General features: G+C 43.0%; 1 protein-coding gene across 2 annotated transcripts in view; it reads left to right on the top strand.

Moving 5' to 3' along the window:
* Positions 1-10,200: 10,200 nt before the first annotated feature.
* ZC3H12C (zinc finger CCCH-type containing 12C) overlaps positions 10,201-14,130 on the top strand; it is a 40,895-nt gene continuing 36,965 nt past the window's right edge. The window contains exon 1 of one of the 2 annotated variants that reach the window (XM_030469285.1): positions 10,201-10,339. The gene's annotated coding sequence lies outside the window, so the exon portion shown is untranslated. Of the gene's footprint in view, positions 10,340-10,892; positions 11,002-14,130 lie in introns of those variants that run through there. The other variant, XM_030469284.1, reaches the window with a different exon arrangement.

Genomic DNA, 14,130 nt, shown 5'->3' with positions numbered 1-14,130 from the left:
CCTAAACAACATTATTAAGACAAAACTGATACCCAAAAGGCCACAGAGAAACTCAGAAGCAGTTAGTACATCACAAGAAGCTTATTCTGATTTGCCAGTAAATTAATTTCAAGCAGTAACTATAGTAAGAGAATACTGCAGGAGGGATTTATTCATGAATTACAACAATAATGAACATAAAGCACTTCGCAATATATGGTACATGTGGAAAATCTTGCATATTAGGCAATATCAGGAAGCAGAAGGAATGCAATCAAAAGTTGATCAGTCTTCAATTTCAGAATCACAAACACAACCAATTCTCACAAGGTTTCTGACATAAAAGCCTTCAGCCCATGTGTCAGGTCACATGCCCAGGATCTTGCTCTGCATCAAAACAACTGAGCAGAAATCCCACTCCAAGCCTCCAGTGGGCACCGCTCTGAGTTTCTGGAGGTGCAAGAATAGTTCAGACTTGAAAATTTAATTCATCTCTGTTTGCACAGAGAGAATGTCCTATCTTTCCTCTCAGATTATTTTGAACCCAGAACATCAAAGCAGCAGGAACTAAATATGATGTTTCTAGGTGAACAAACAGTGGCAACAGTGTAGGAAGTAGGTTTTCCATCTTTTATCTTGGTTTCCATCTCTCAAACTGTGATGATTTCTCTAAATCAATTATATTAATGTGAAATTCAGAATCCCAGGTTACATGTGCATTCTGGTCATTATTAGTGTCATAATGCTATTAAAATACAGTGACTTTACCACAAATGCTATCTGCAAATACTTGTGCATTCTCTAACAGTCCTAATATCAGTCTGGCTGTTTGCATTTTCTTTTTATTACCTTTGACCCGAGACAACTCTCTCCACTTGAAGTTTGTTCCATTACTCTCACAAAACTTCTGAGATTCTTATAGATTGACACATGAGCAATTAGAAGGTTCAGAAACAATTATCCTCCATCATATGATGTGCTATAGTAAGAAGGGTCTTTTAAGCAACTATTATAAATCATTGAAACAGTTTATAAAAATAGAACTGAAAAAAATAATATTTCTGAACACAGAGGTACAGTGGAGCATATTTTTAGATCAACTTGCCTTTAAAATATATGCAAAAAATCCTCCCAGTACTCCTCCCCCACATGTGAATTTGAAAATTTACTCCACAACTTCAAGAATGAAGGCAATACCCTCTTAAACTAGCAATCAAGATAATAAAGTGTCTTAAGTACATTTCTGGCATCTTGTTTCTGAGAGCATCTTTTTTTAAGCATTGTAGACATATGTCATAAAGAAACAGAGCATTTTGCTGAAATGATGCTTGCTGATTTTGATACTCTCCTACCAGGCCTGGTGGCTCACCAGTATCCAGTGCTCAACTTTACAGTAAGAATAGCCTGATGTGAGCTCTACACAGCTGCATGTACTTTTTTTTTCTTCCATGGTGATGTAATGGAAGAGAGCTTTACCTCTGATTAATTCCCCCACCCACTATCCTAAAATATAAGCTGGGTTTCACACAGTGTACACTTAATGCCATGCAGTCTCTCTTCCACCATGTGTTCAGCTTCCAGTTCCTTCTTATGAGAACAACATGAACCAGGTGGAAGAAGTTCAAAGAGGAACAAAAAGGATGATTTGAGAATAAAGAGTGTTTGAAGAACTAGTGGACTTGTTCAGCCCAGAGAAGATGGGAAGCAGCATGATAAATAAAGGTTAAGTGTAAAAGATGAGACATTACACTCTGTCCTATGGGATGGGACAGGTCAAATAGCTTTTGATACAGGCTGGACACTAGGGTGCTCTTCCCGTCTAAGATGGCTCTCATTACCTGTTTGTAGACAACTGAATCACAATCTATATCTCCAGTTCTTCTAGCAGAAACTTGGAAACCTACAGCATTCACAGATACCTGCCTGTAGACATCTAGAGTTAGAAAATTCAACCCATGAAGACTATTTGAAAGATGTTGCCCAGGGAAATTCTTCAAGCAGTACAGACCACTCAGTGCTGAAACATTTTGCCTGTAGAGTATGTGGTGTCTCCATTAATTATCAAAGTCAATTTCAGGGCTAATTTAGGGGTAGATGACCCTGCTATGGAGTATAAAGATGGGGCAAATGCTGACTCTTCTCATACTACTTTCTATCATGTCTATGATTTTGATTAAAAGGATGTATCAAGGGCAGTCAGGAATGGAAAAAATAGGTCACAAGAGGATCAAAGACTGGATCAGATAAAAAAGTTATTATATAAAGTTATTATTGCCTCCCAACTGAAATTAGACACTGGAAACTGTTCTCTTGGAAAAGAAATCAAAATGGACCAGTCTGAGGAACAAATGTTGAGTCCCAACTATCACAGTACTTCTATCCCAAATACAGTGAATAAATAAATACTGAGACTATGTAATGCTTGTTTGCTTTCACGACTTTGTTCAAAAAAGGGGGTAGAAAAATTACATAATTGGAAGGAATACAGAAAGTAGGTATTCTCCTCTCCCAGGAGATGAGGTATAAAAAAAAGCAAGCATTAAGATAGAAGATATTACTGCTATCTCATTAAAGATATGCAAAGCCACTAAGAAAATGGTAGTGTGTAATTAGCAGCTTTTGGGCAAATTGCACAGTTCCTGAAAAAGAATTCTCACTGCAACTGAAAGCCATTCTGTTCTTTTGTGGTGAATGTTGACTTCTGAGCCATCATGAAGCAGAACAAGCACGAGTATTGATTTTTTTTTTTTTTTTTGGTGTGTGTGTGTGGTTTTTTTGTTGTTTTGCTTTTTCATCAGTAAGATCAGACTTTGCAAAAGCAAAGGAAACCAAATGGTATCACTTCACCTTACAGAAGCCTCAGCTACCCACAGCAGTGAGCTATAAAACTTGTAACAAAAAATACTGTCATGTGAAACAGCAGACTATGAGTAAGAGCCATATTGGCCACAGAAGGAAAGAAAAAAACCTTGTTCCTCTGTAGTGCTCTGCCAATTTTTGCCAGCTGTGAAAAAAAGGAAAGATCTAAGGTCAACATTTGATTATCTGAAAATTATTATCAAAGTGCTCCTCCATTTAATCACTGGCACTTAAATATTTTAAAATAAACTAAAGTAAATTTCAGAGTCAGAATTTAATCAAGGAATCGAAAAACCCAATTGAGGATGGAAACGCAAATTAATTAATGAAAATTCTGTAAAATTTATGTATCCAAAATTTTTGTTCCTTCTCTCCCTTATTCACTAAACTGCAGCATGACAGTAGCAATATATGAATATATGGAGTGTTTTCTTCTGCTAACATGAGTTTTCTCTAACACCTTCTCCCAGCATACCCTCAGCCTTGAGGGGACCATAGGTACAAGGAATCCCTCAGCACTAATCTTCTCTCTCTGCCTCTACAGTTTCTCAGAGTTCTCTGATAAGCTGCTGCTCGAGGTGACTTCTGTCCTTTATGGTCTCCAGGAGCCAACACGTAAATGTGCTGCTAAGCAAAAAACTGTTTAATATTCTTGTCAGTCAGACTTTTTCAAACATCAAACTGCTTTCTCATCCTCTGCTGGGAAGAAAATTCCCATGCTAGTTTTCAATCATACCTCTGGATGTGTTGACAGTGGATAATACTCATTCTTGCTGATGCTCTGGAAATTTTGAGAACAGCAAGCATGACCCCCACCCTGACCCACTTCAGGGATCCCCCAAGTGATGAGTCCTAGCTGCAGAAAATAGGTTTGCATACACTTGATTCAGTCTCTGGCAAGCACAGCAAAAAGATTTCTTCACTGCTTCCCCCACTCACCGCATTATTGACAGGTTTTATGGCCTCAAGAGTGCCTGAGGACCTTGCTTGGCTTTTTCATGATGAAGGAGAAAATAATAACGGAGTCAGGCATCTGTCCATGTATGTCTGTGTCCACAGACGTAGGAGGCAATCTTTTTTTCTACTTAAATAAAAAACCTCTAAATTATCAAAGGCAGATTCCTGCCTCCTGCTTGTTCTTTTGATCACTTCCCAGGCAAACCATCTCCCATGGCTCTACAAGGTTGCAGAAGCACAGCCTCAGGCAAGCCAAAAGGTTTCAGAGCTTTCCCAGCTATCAGGCTAAAAAACAACAAAGTAAGAATGTTCACAATAGGACACGGGTCTCAGTCCAGCCTAGGACCTCTCTGTGACCTCTCTGGCCAGCTGAAGATATCCTCAGCCAAACACAAGAACTAAACCAATGCACAAAGGCTCCAGTAGGGCTGGAACCTGGGGCTCAGGGTTACCTGAGGGACTTGCTGAAAAAATGTCTGCACCTTAGTTTTCAGTCTAGATGGATTTCTAAACCATAAGTATATCCACTTGCTTTCTGAAAACATTGTTGGTTTCAGGGAGTTTCTCTTTTTTCCACTCTGAAACCTGACATCTTGCAGGATATCTGATGCTCCCAAACTCCTATATTGAGACAGTCTATTCATGGGGGTTCTTCCATCCATGCTTTACAGGTCCTCTTCCTACCTTTTCTTGGCTGTGTCTCTTTCAGGCTGAGGAGTCTGTCTATTCACAGCCACACCTCATGAAGAAGCTCTCCCATATCTGTGGTCATTCATAACACTCTTTTCTATTCCTACAGCATCCCTATTGAAAGAAGGCAAGAACTGCTTGCAGCAGTCAGAAAAAAAAGGAGCACCATAAACTTGTACAGTACCATAATGCTTCTTTCTGTTTTCTTTCCTCTGAACACTGCCATTTTCACTAGATCTCCTTTGCCTCACATGAGGTCAATAGCTCTTCAGTGTTGGATTTTGGGTTTTATCATCCTGAGAAATACAATACTATCACAAAATGTTGCCATTTTATTCCCTGCCAAAGTTGTCTCTGAACAGTTAGGTTTAAACTCCTGATGGACGTTTAAACTTCTGATCATCTTTTAAAAAGTTCTGCAAGTAATATATTCAGTATTAGGAACTATCACAACAGCTTTTTTATTCTCAGGTGCCCAAAATGTACAGGGGTCTGTTCTCACAGACTTGCTGTTTTAAGGCTCTAACAGCAAAAGTCTGCTGAAAGAAGTAATAGCTAAACAGACTAGATAACATGTCAGAAAAATAGAAAACTTATCAGGCATACTTCTTATTGCTTAGATCTGCCAAGGAAAAAAAGGCCAGTTCTTGGTGTGAGCTATTTATGGATAAGTGAATGTTAAACTACATTTTTTTAAATACCCAAGTCTTTGCAAAAGCAAATCATGCTTAGAAAATAAATACCATTGTACAGTTCACAAAATGAAAACTCACGTGGGCTCCTAGCAGTGAAGACTGCAGAATTTAGGATTGTGGGCTAGAGGCAGGTCTGACATACAATAACATTGTATGAATTGAGTAATTTTATCTAGTATATGTAAAACAAATCTCAGATTTAGGTTACCTTTATGTAGGGTCTATGTGGAACCTGTTTGAATAGACTGGCAGCAGTCATTTAAATAGTTTTTATTGCATGCTTGACTCACATGAAATTATAATAGTTACCTCAGCACTGTAGTACAATTCACCAGTTGGTGTTCATTGCAGGACACTGCCAGGAAAATGATAAAGGCTTTGGTTTTCAACTTCACTAAGAGAAAAATGGGTCAAAACATGTTTTGTCCTCCAAACAAAACAGAATGTACAATGGAAGTGGGCAATGATGATTAATGAAAAGCCTTAGATTATAGGTAATCACAGAAAAATAGGTCTGAAATGGACCTTGATTAGTCACCTAGTCCATCCTCCAATTCCAATGCCAGATCAATAGTACTTACTGTATGTCCAGTACGTACTTAGAGACTACCAGTAACAGAGACTATAGCATAGTCTCTGTAGCATAAAGCTGTGCCTCACTAATGTTACCATTAAAAAAGCTTTTCCTCCTTGATGCAATTTAAGTCCATCTCACCCTACCTTCCAAGAATGGATGATTCCCTTTCTCTTTGCAATGGGCTTTTAACTATATGAAAGCTCTTTGAATGTTTTTCTCCTGCCTTTTCTTTAGCCTGAACAACTCCAATTCCTTTAGTCTTCCTGTCTCCTGCTCATTTTTGTTGCCACCTGCCCTGCCTCCTCATTTCACTTCTTGACCTACAGTGCACAAAAGTGGCCCTTCCACTGGCATCCAACCAATACTGCATAGAGCAGTCCATGGACTGCTTCCCATGTGTGCCTCTCCCTGGGATGTTTACTCATCATGTGGCTTCACAAATGAAGATTTCAGAAGGGCTCTCTCTCCCCAGGCTTGCTGCAGGCACGCTGATGGCTGGTGAGGCCAACAAGGGACAGGCAGTGAGGCTGCAAAAGACACAGCAGAAAGTGTCCTGTGAGGGGACAGCCAAGGCACAGCTCTTTCTGTGCTGTCTTTCCTCCTCCAGACTGATTTTCCGTGTGTTCTCAAAGGAGGCAGCAGCATTATGGATGATGTCTCCATGTCTCCCAACTGGAGGCCAGAGTGGAGCACTGCTGGCAGTCAGTATGGCCAAAGCTGAGGGATTGTTTCAGGGAGTCCCTGTATCTCCTCTTTGGGCTCCTCTCTTGCAGCCAGTGGCAAGTTCACCACAGAGCACAATCTCAGGGAGGTGGTGATCCTCCATCCTGGAGATGTGCCCTGCCCAGCACTGTGTCCCCAGTAGCATGGCCTCAGTACTGGTGACCCCTGCCCGTTCAAGGACAGTGACATTGGTCACACAGTCAGCCCAGTGGATGTTTAGGGTTGTATGAGGGCAGCTATTTTGCCACGAAAACACATTGCTGACTCATTCAGATTACGTTTTCACCAGTTGCTCCTTTTCTTTTTCTAGATCAGTTTTCTATTTGTCAAACTCCTAATCCCCTTCCTCCTCCAACATGCCTGAAATTCTTCCCAGAACAGAACTGGATATAGATTCTAGGGGATCCTAATTTTTAGAACCATTTTGACACCAGTCCTTGATACCTACTCTGCTGGCATGGATATCAGCCTAGATAAGCCCCAGCTCCATAGCAGCTCTACACAGAGGATGTTTCCCTAGCTTTTTAGCAGAATACTAAGGTACACTATCAAACAATGTAACATTATATTTTCCCATGACTCAGTTGCTGTGGTAACATAAATTAACAAAATGTACATTGTCATAGCAGCTTTGTCATATGAAGTATGTGGGCTTTTCTACACAAATAATGGCAGAAGCAGCCCAAGACGCTGTGATAAAAATGTTAATGGACACAATGTGGTAGCTGAAAAGGGAAAATAATGCTAGGTGAAAGCTAAAGAAAGCTGAAGTCATCTAGACATTTCAAGGGTGACAGTTTGGAATCAAGGATTGTAACTGTGGTTAAAGGTAAAAAGGAAAGGATGAGGGGGTACCTGCAAAAAGTACTCAAAAGACAGAGGCAGAAAGCCAGCAAGTAGAGTTGTTTAGAATCTTCAAGAAAAGGAATAGTTATTTAAGAAGACAGAAGCAACAGACATTAATAGTGATGACATTCTGCTGAAATCAGTTAATCCACTGTGGCACATCTGATAATCTCAAGAAAAAGCTCGATCACAACAGCTTTGGGCAGGGGTTACCTGAGAAGTGGGCACAAAACACAGGTTCCCTGGGCCAAGAGAGTAAGGAGTAAGCTCAATTACATGGGCTGGCCAGTTCACTGAACAACTGCAGGAATGAAAGAGGCGTTCTCTATGTCACTGGCAGAAAACATGTAAGTAATGGAAAACAGATGTAGTTTGTAAGGGAAGAGCAGAAATGGAAGATGAAGTGCACAATGTAATTGAAAAGCTAAAGAAATTTTGAAGATATGAATGTGTGAGGTTTTAATTAAAAAAAAAAAAAAGGTAACTACTGAAAATCTAAAGCAAGTCTGACTTGACAGAGATTCCTAAAGAGAGAAGCACAATATGCACAGGACAGTTTTATAGAAAAAGTATTGTTTATAAACTTGCTATTTAGTGTTGTTACATTATAGTTGGGCAAATACAAATTCTGGAAATTAAGAAGGTTCTAGTTTCAGAATGGGACAGCCAGTCCTGGTTTTGCTCTTCTTGTTTCTGAATAGGGATTAAACTCACGAGTGTCTTCTCATTGATTAATGACAATGTTTTCCTCCATTTGCTAAACAGGAAAGCGTTGTGCAATGTGTGAAAGTCCCAGAGAAAATATAGAAACCTTGAGTTTCGGCAAAACCTGAATAGCAGTGGTCTGGGAAAGACTGTGGCCATACAATGGGGAACAAAACCCAGAGGAGAGGAGAGAGATAGTAGTGCTGGAGTCATACTAATGCTCAGCTCCTGACTCTCCTACCCAAAGAAAGTCTTTCAACATGTGCAACCCTCTCTTCTAAGGTACTACTGCCATATTTGGGGTTTGTGGTCATGGGACAGAAAAATCCTGGATTCTGACTACCACAAGTTTGTTTAAATTGGAAAGGTACTGTAGGTACATCTAAACAGGAGATGAGGTCAAAACAATCCTTTAGACAAACTCACCAGGAACAGGAGTAAAAAAAAGTTAATGTGAAACTCTCTTGTGACTTCAAGTAGTTTCAAAATCAGTTCCACCCCATATTGTATTGTTCTCTCTCATTCTGATAATTGAGAATAATTTTCTCCAGCATTGCAGTGCTTTTAACTGACTCATACACTCTTCAATCACCAGAAAAGGCTTCCATAAGCAGCAAAGTGCACTGCAAGTGTCTAACTCTTTAGTCTTGCTTTCACCAATTTCATCTACTAAATTAACATTCATAGTTTCATGTGAACACCACTCTGACATTCCTGAAACAGCATCAGCAGGTCTGGAACTGAGGAAACAAGGATTTTGTATTTTTTTTAGTAGAGGTCTCAAACTCCTTCTACACAGCTAGGTAACCAGAGAAGAGAGCCAGTCCCCTGTACCATGAGCTAAAACCTCCAAACTCATGCCTAGGGTGGGGATGAGGTACACTACACAACCCAACAGACCTGCTACTGAATGAGTTGTACAGACAAAATCATGCCACTGCACTTACGTACTGCACTGCACTTATTGCAGCTCTAAGAGGGAGGGTCTATTGAAAAATATATAGGAAATAAACATAGCCTCATTGGGTGACAAAGCACTGGCACAGGCTCCCAGGGGTGTTGTGGAGTCTCCTTCTCTGGAGACATTCAAAGCCCACCTGGATACAATCCTACTTGACCTGCTGTAGGTGACCCTGCTCTGGCAGGGGGCTTGGACCTGATGATCTCTCAAGGTCCCTTCCAACCCCTAACTTTTAGTGGTTTCTGTGATAGCTCCATTCCTCTATTATCTATGTCCAAGCAAATCTATGCCAGCTTATTGGAAAAACAAACCGTGCATTTAGCCCACTTTCTGCTGCATACTGGAAGAGTTCTTTATAAACTTCAATAGTAGAGTAAGATCAAGTCACACATACACACTCCAAGTCTGTGAGCAGCAATACTGTATGTGGCATCTTGCATACAATATGCTCACTCAGCTCACAAGCTGTACTGACAACATTAGTTTCATTCATGCCTTCTAACCAGCCTCCTGGCACTCAGCCGCCTCAGCAGGAGCGGGGAAAGCGGGGTGTGGGATGGTGGGAGGTAGATTACTTTATCTGCATGAAAGTAACTGCGGGAGGAAGAAACATCTCATCACTAGGACACGGGACAGAAATTAAGGTTTTGACCGACTCTGCCACAGACGGAGTTTGCAATCCTTGGCAAAAACACTCTCCCTCGACCTCCCTTCCTCCACCTACAAAGCAAAGGGCAGTTATGGCACGGGGAGACTTGAGCAGTGGGTGTCCATAACACACGGAGATTTTCTCAGGTGGCAGCAGGACCTCGGCCAGGCCGGGAGGACACATCGCCCAGGCCGCTTCAGCGCGGTACCAGCTCGCCTGGCCCCAGCGGGAGACGGTAATGCCTTGGTATGTCGGGAGGGTGTTACTAGGGCGGCCTTGGCCCCCCCGGGGCGGGGACCCACGACATGGAGGCTGACCCGCGTCCCTCAGCTGCCAGCACACAAGGCCGCTGCGGAGGCCAGGCCAGCCAGGCCCACACCACGCGGCGCCGAGCGCCAGCCCGAGCGGTTGCTCCTCCGTCAGGTTTAGCCGCACCCCGCCAGCAGGTGCCCGCCTGGCCTGGCACTGCCCTCCCCGGCCCGGCCTCCCAGCGGCGCGGCGGGAGGGGGCGGGGGCGCCCGGGTGGCGAGAGGGGCCCGGCGGGCGGACTGCAGGGCCCCCCGGAGCCTCTCCCAGCGCCGCGGGTATGAGGCGGACAGCGGCGGACGAGGAGAAAGCGACCTTGGGGCCACTACCGCCGCCCGCAGACGCGGGGCGTGCCGCTCTCCTGACGGCATGCGGCTGCCGCCAGACTGCAGGTGGGTAACTGCGGGGGCTCGGGGGGCCGGGTTACGGGCGGGGCGGGGTACGCGCCCGCCCGAGGCGATGGCGGCGAAGGGAGTGCCGTGGCCGGCAGCGGCTGCCCTGCTCCACGCTCCCGATCCGGCGCCGCCCATTGCCGGGGCCGAGCCGGCGCGTGTGTCAACACGGGGCCGCGGCGCCGGCCCTGCCCCCGGCGCTTCCCCGAGGTCGCCCGGCGGAGGTCGCCCGGGCGGCGGAGAGAAGCGGCCGCCGCTCCGTGCTTCCCGGGGAGGTAGGAGCCAGCAGACAGCTCCGTCCCTCCGCTCCGCTACCTCAGGGGGCCGGCGGGCCGGCGCCGGCCGGCCCGCGCCTCGGCAGGCCCGCGTCCGGCCCGTCGGCGGGCCCTGCCCCTGCGGAAAGTTTTCTGCCTCGTCGTTGCCCACCCCTGGGGGAGCCGCGGGCCGAGCCAAGGGGAGCGCCCGTCCTTCCTCTCCCCTCCCCTCCCCTCCTCTGCCCGCCGCGCCTGGCTGGGCTGGGCTGGGTTGGGCCGGGCCGGGTCGTGTCGGGCCACTCCCGGGAGGCTGGTCCCACGGCGGCATTCGGAGCTGAAGCTGTCCTGGGGGACACGGAGGAACCGCGGGTACCGTCTGTCTGAGGAGGAATTTAAAAGTTATTTCAGGTACTCTTGTCCATCTTGCCGTTCCCCTGCCTCTGACTTTTGGGTTTGTTTTCTTCTTTTTTTTTTTCTGCTGGTGTGTGTTTGGTGTTTTGGGTTTTTTTTTAATAATTCCATGAGAGCAGTGGAGCTTTATTCTCTGGGCAAGTTGGCTTGCTCTGTTCAACCAAACTGTAACGGGCATAAACCTCTAAAAGCCTTGGTTGCACCTTTCTTAGTCCCAGCTGTGGCTTTGAACTTGCAGTTTCTCCTAAAACAAATTAATTTTCATTCACCTGTGTGTTTTGGACCTAGTTCTGCAGGCATGTCAGAGTGACGCGGGCATGTAGGGTTGTATTTGTGGAGCGGTGACGTTATTTTATGATGTCCCCGGGGGAGGAAACTGCTGCGCTGTTTGTACAGCACCTTCTGCAGCCGCTCTGGTCCTGTCTGGCACTCCCGTGCCTGGCTCGGGGCACGGCCAAGTGGCCCTTAGGCGGTGATGTTGCTGGAAGTTGGGTTAAGTAAACCCATCCTGCGGAGCGAAGCATAGACCACACATTTCTTTAACAGCAGCAGCTGTATTGAAATGTCTTGTTTACTGGTACTTGGGTTTTGTTTGCGAAGTGGAGACATAATTCATAATTGCGGCTTTTAGGTTTATGCAATTAACAGCATACTTAAGATAGCAGTAGCATAGTCTTTTGATCTGGGAAGAAAATAAACCTTTCAAGTATGTCGGGGTTTTCAAAGTGTCAGGGTACTTCTGTACTACTTAGCATTTGCCCATATAGCGAGTCAGTGAGGTCACAACAGCACTTTTTCCAGTTCTGTATTAGGTAAGTCTTAATGAATTTTCTATTGAGTGATGCTCTGGGGTGAGATCACACTTTAGCAGAGTACTGAAGCAAATGGATCAAAATTTGAGCATGTTGTCATTTTAAAGAAAAAATTGTCATGTCAGGATAATGCTCATTTGTCACTATTTAAGGGAAATAAGGCAAGATATTTTTTGTTTTCCCTCCTCTGTTTTGTTTTGGTTTTTTTAGACCAGTTAGTCTTAAGAATTAAAAAATATTCTTTTTTTTTTTCTTTTTCCTAATGGAAGTAGTTAGGGTATTCCATACTTAGGGTATTCCATCTCTCCACAAACCTTGCCATATTTATGGCTTTAGTCCAACGTGGTTATTACACCTTTATTAGTACACTAGATTTTGACAGGGCAGCAGTCACTTAATAGTCTTAGAGTTACCATTACTGTTTGTGATACTTTTAAAAAGGCAGTTACTACTTTTGAGGTCCTGATAGACAGGGTTCCACTTAAAATATTTTTAGGCATCTGCAAATGAAAACATGGTTTTAAAATGTCATCAGATAATGTAAATACAGAGAGAAGCAGAGTTTATTAAAGGTATGCAATTTAAAAACAAACCTCATACTCTCAACCTGGCAGAGCATGAAGGGATTATACAGACTTGACTCAACTGTGTAGATTGTGCTTTTCACGCTGACTGCTGAGCTGAGCAACAGCTCACTGGAGTGATTTCACTGACTGCTTCTCTGGGTTCTGCCAACCTTTGAAAACATTATTGGTGTTTCAGAGCTGTATAGTTTTTGGAAGAAAACTCGGCTTGCAAGTGATGAGGCTTGAAAAGATTGGGGATTCAGTTTGCTATTTCATGAAACCCATTTACTGTTCAATTTTACATAGATTAGGAGAAAACCTCATGAGCTTTTCTCCTGTGAATACAAATACATTGTATTTGCAGCTTGAAATACTCTTCAAGCAAGCTGGAAAAACAGTTCAGTCAGTGTGAAGTGCAACAGGGAACTTACTTGGCTCTGATCAGTTTTTATTGTACTTAGAGATGACTGGCTAAGCAGCTTCATGTTTAGTAGAAAGGAGATGTGAGATTTAGTTTGACTTCTTTCATTACACAAGTCGTAAAATCTTGTTTATTTTCTGCATCAAATCAATCTCTTCTGGTTTGAACCAGTATGGGGAAAAGGGGCTTAGAGTAACTCAGAGGAAGGTTAGAAAACATGTGATGGGTAAGGTTATGACGTAAATCTCCTCTTTTTCCTGTTCTGTAGATATTATTCTGCTGCTTTTGCTGTTCTGTGAAGCTCTGTCCCACATGTAACTCGGAAGTCGTGGTTAGGATTTTCTTTAAGTTATTCAAGAGAGATTTCATCGTTTGCTCATTTCCTGCGTGTTTGTTGCCATGGCAGCCAGCCAGCAGCCCTATTAGTGATTAAGGTGGTTACACTTTGTGTCTTGTGGTACTGGGAATTATATCTAAAGTACTGGAAGAAACAAATGTTGTACAAAGACTGCAGTGAGTTGTTTCTATGAAGAGACTGAAATGTTTCTATCCTTGAAGTTATTGGATGTTTTATCTCTCATATTCTGTACAGTTATGTCTAAAATGCATCCTGTCTTCAAGATTGCTAAATGTTTACAGTAAATGTACAACTTCTACCATTTGTTAGAAACAAGAAACCCTTTAATTGAACAGATCTGTATTTTTATGCTTTGAAGAGTTGATACTTGATTTTAGTTACTAAATGTTACGTTAAGAGTACAATATAACAAAAGCAGAGATGAGATAGGTTAAGAAGAAGCAGAATCATTTTTTATTCCTCTTGGTTTCAACATGCAGTCATTCCAATTAGCACATAGACAAAAAATATGTCATCTGCTCATAATTGCCTTCCTGGTAGATGCAAATCTCTTCCCTTCTGTATTTTTTTCCTTTTATATCTTTTTTCCTCTCTTATCTGTATTGTTGTCCATATCTTGTGTAATTGGCAACTCTCCTGAACTATAGGGAAAACTACTGTATGGGTTTTTTTCACTCTAAAGTTCTGCATCTTTAAGTGTTTTTGTATGACAACTTAAGTCTGTGTCAAAAAAAGATATGTTCCTTCCTGTGTTATTTAGTGAGAAGCTGAAACTGGAAGGTTTTCATAACCTTGGGGCTTTCTGCTTAGATGAACTAGGAATTTCTCTTTTACCTATCAGGATTGATTACTTTGGTGTAGATCACATTTCTCTTGTAAACAACTGAGCTTGCACTACCAAAAATTTAAATTGCATTTTGCTTAGTTTGAAGTGCTGGGCTTGACACCTGACACAAATTTTCTCATTCT

This window comes from Calypte anna, chromosome 1 (assembly GCF_003957555.1).
Source record: "Calypte anna isolate BGI_N300 chromosome 1, bCalAnn1_v1.p, whole genome shotgun sequence".
Classification (NCBI taxonomy): Eukaryota; Metazoa; Chordata; class Aves; order Apodiformes; family Trochilidae; genus Calypte; species Calypte anna.
Note: the sequence above shows the minus strand (reverse complement) of the source record. Positions and strands in the feature narration are given on the sequence as shown.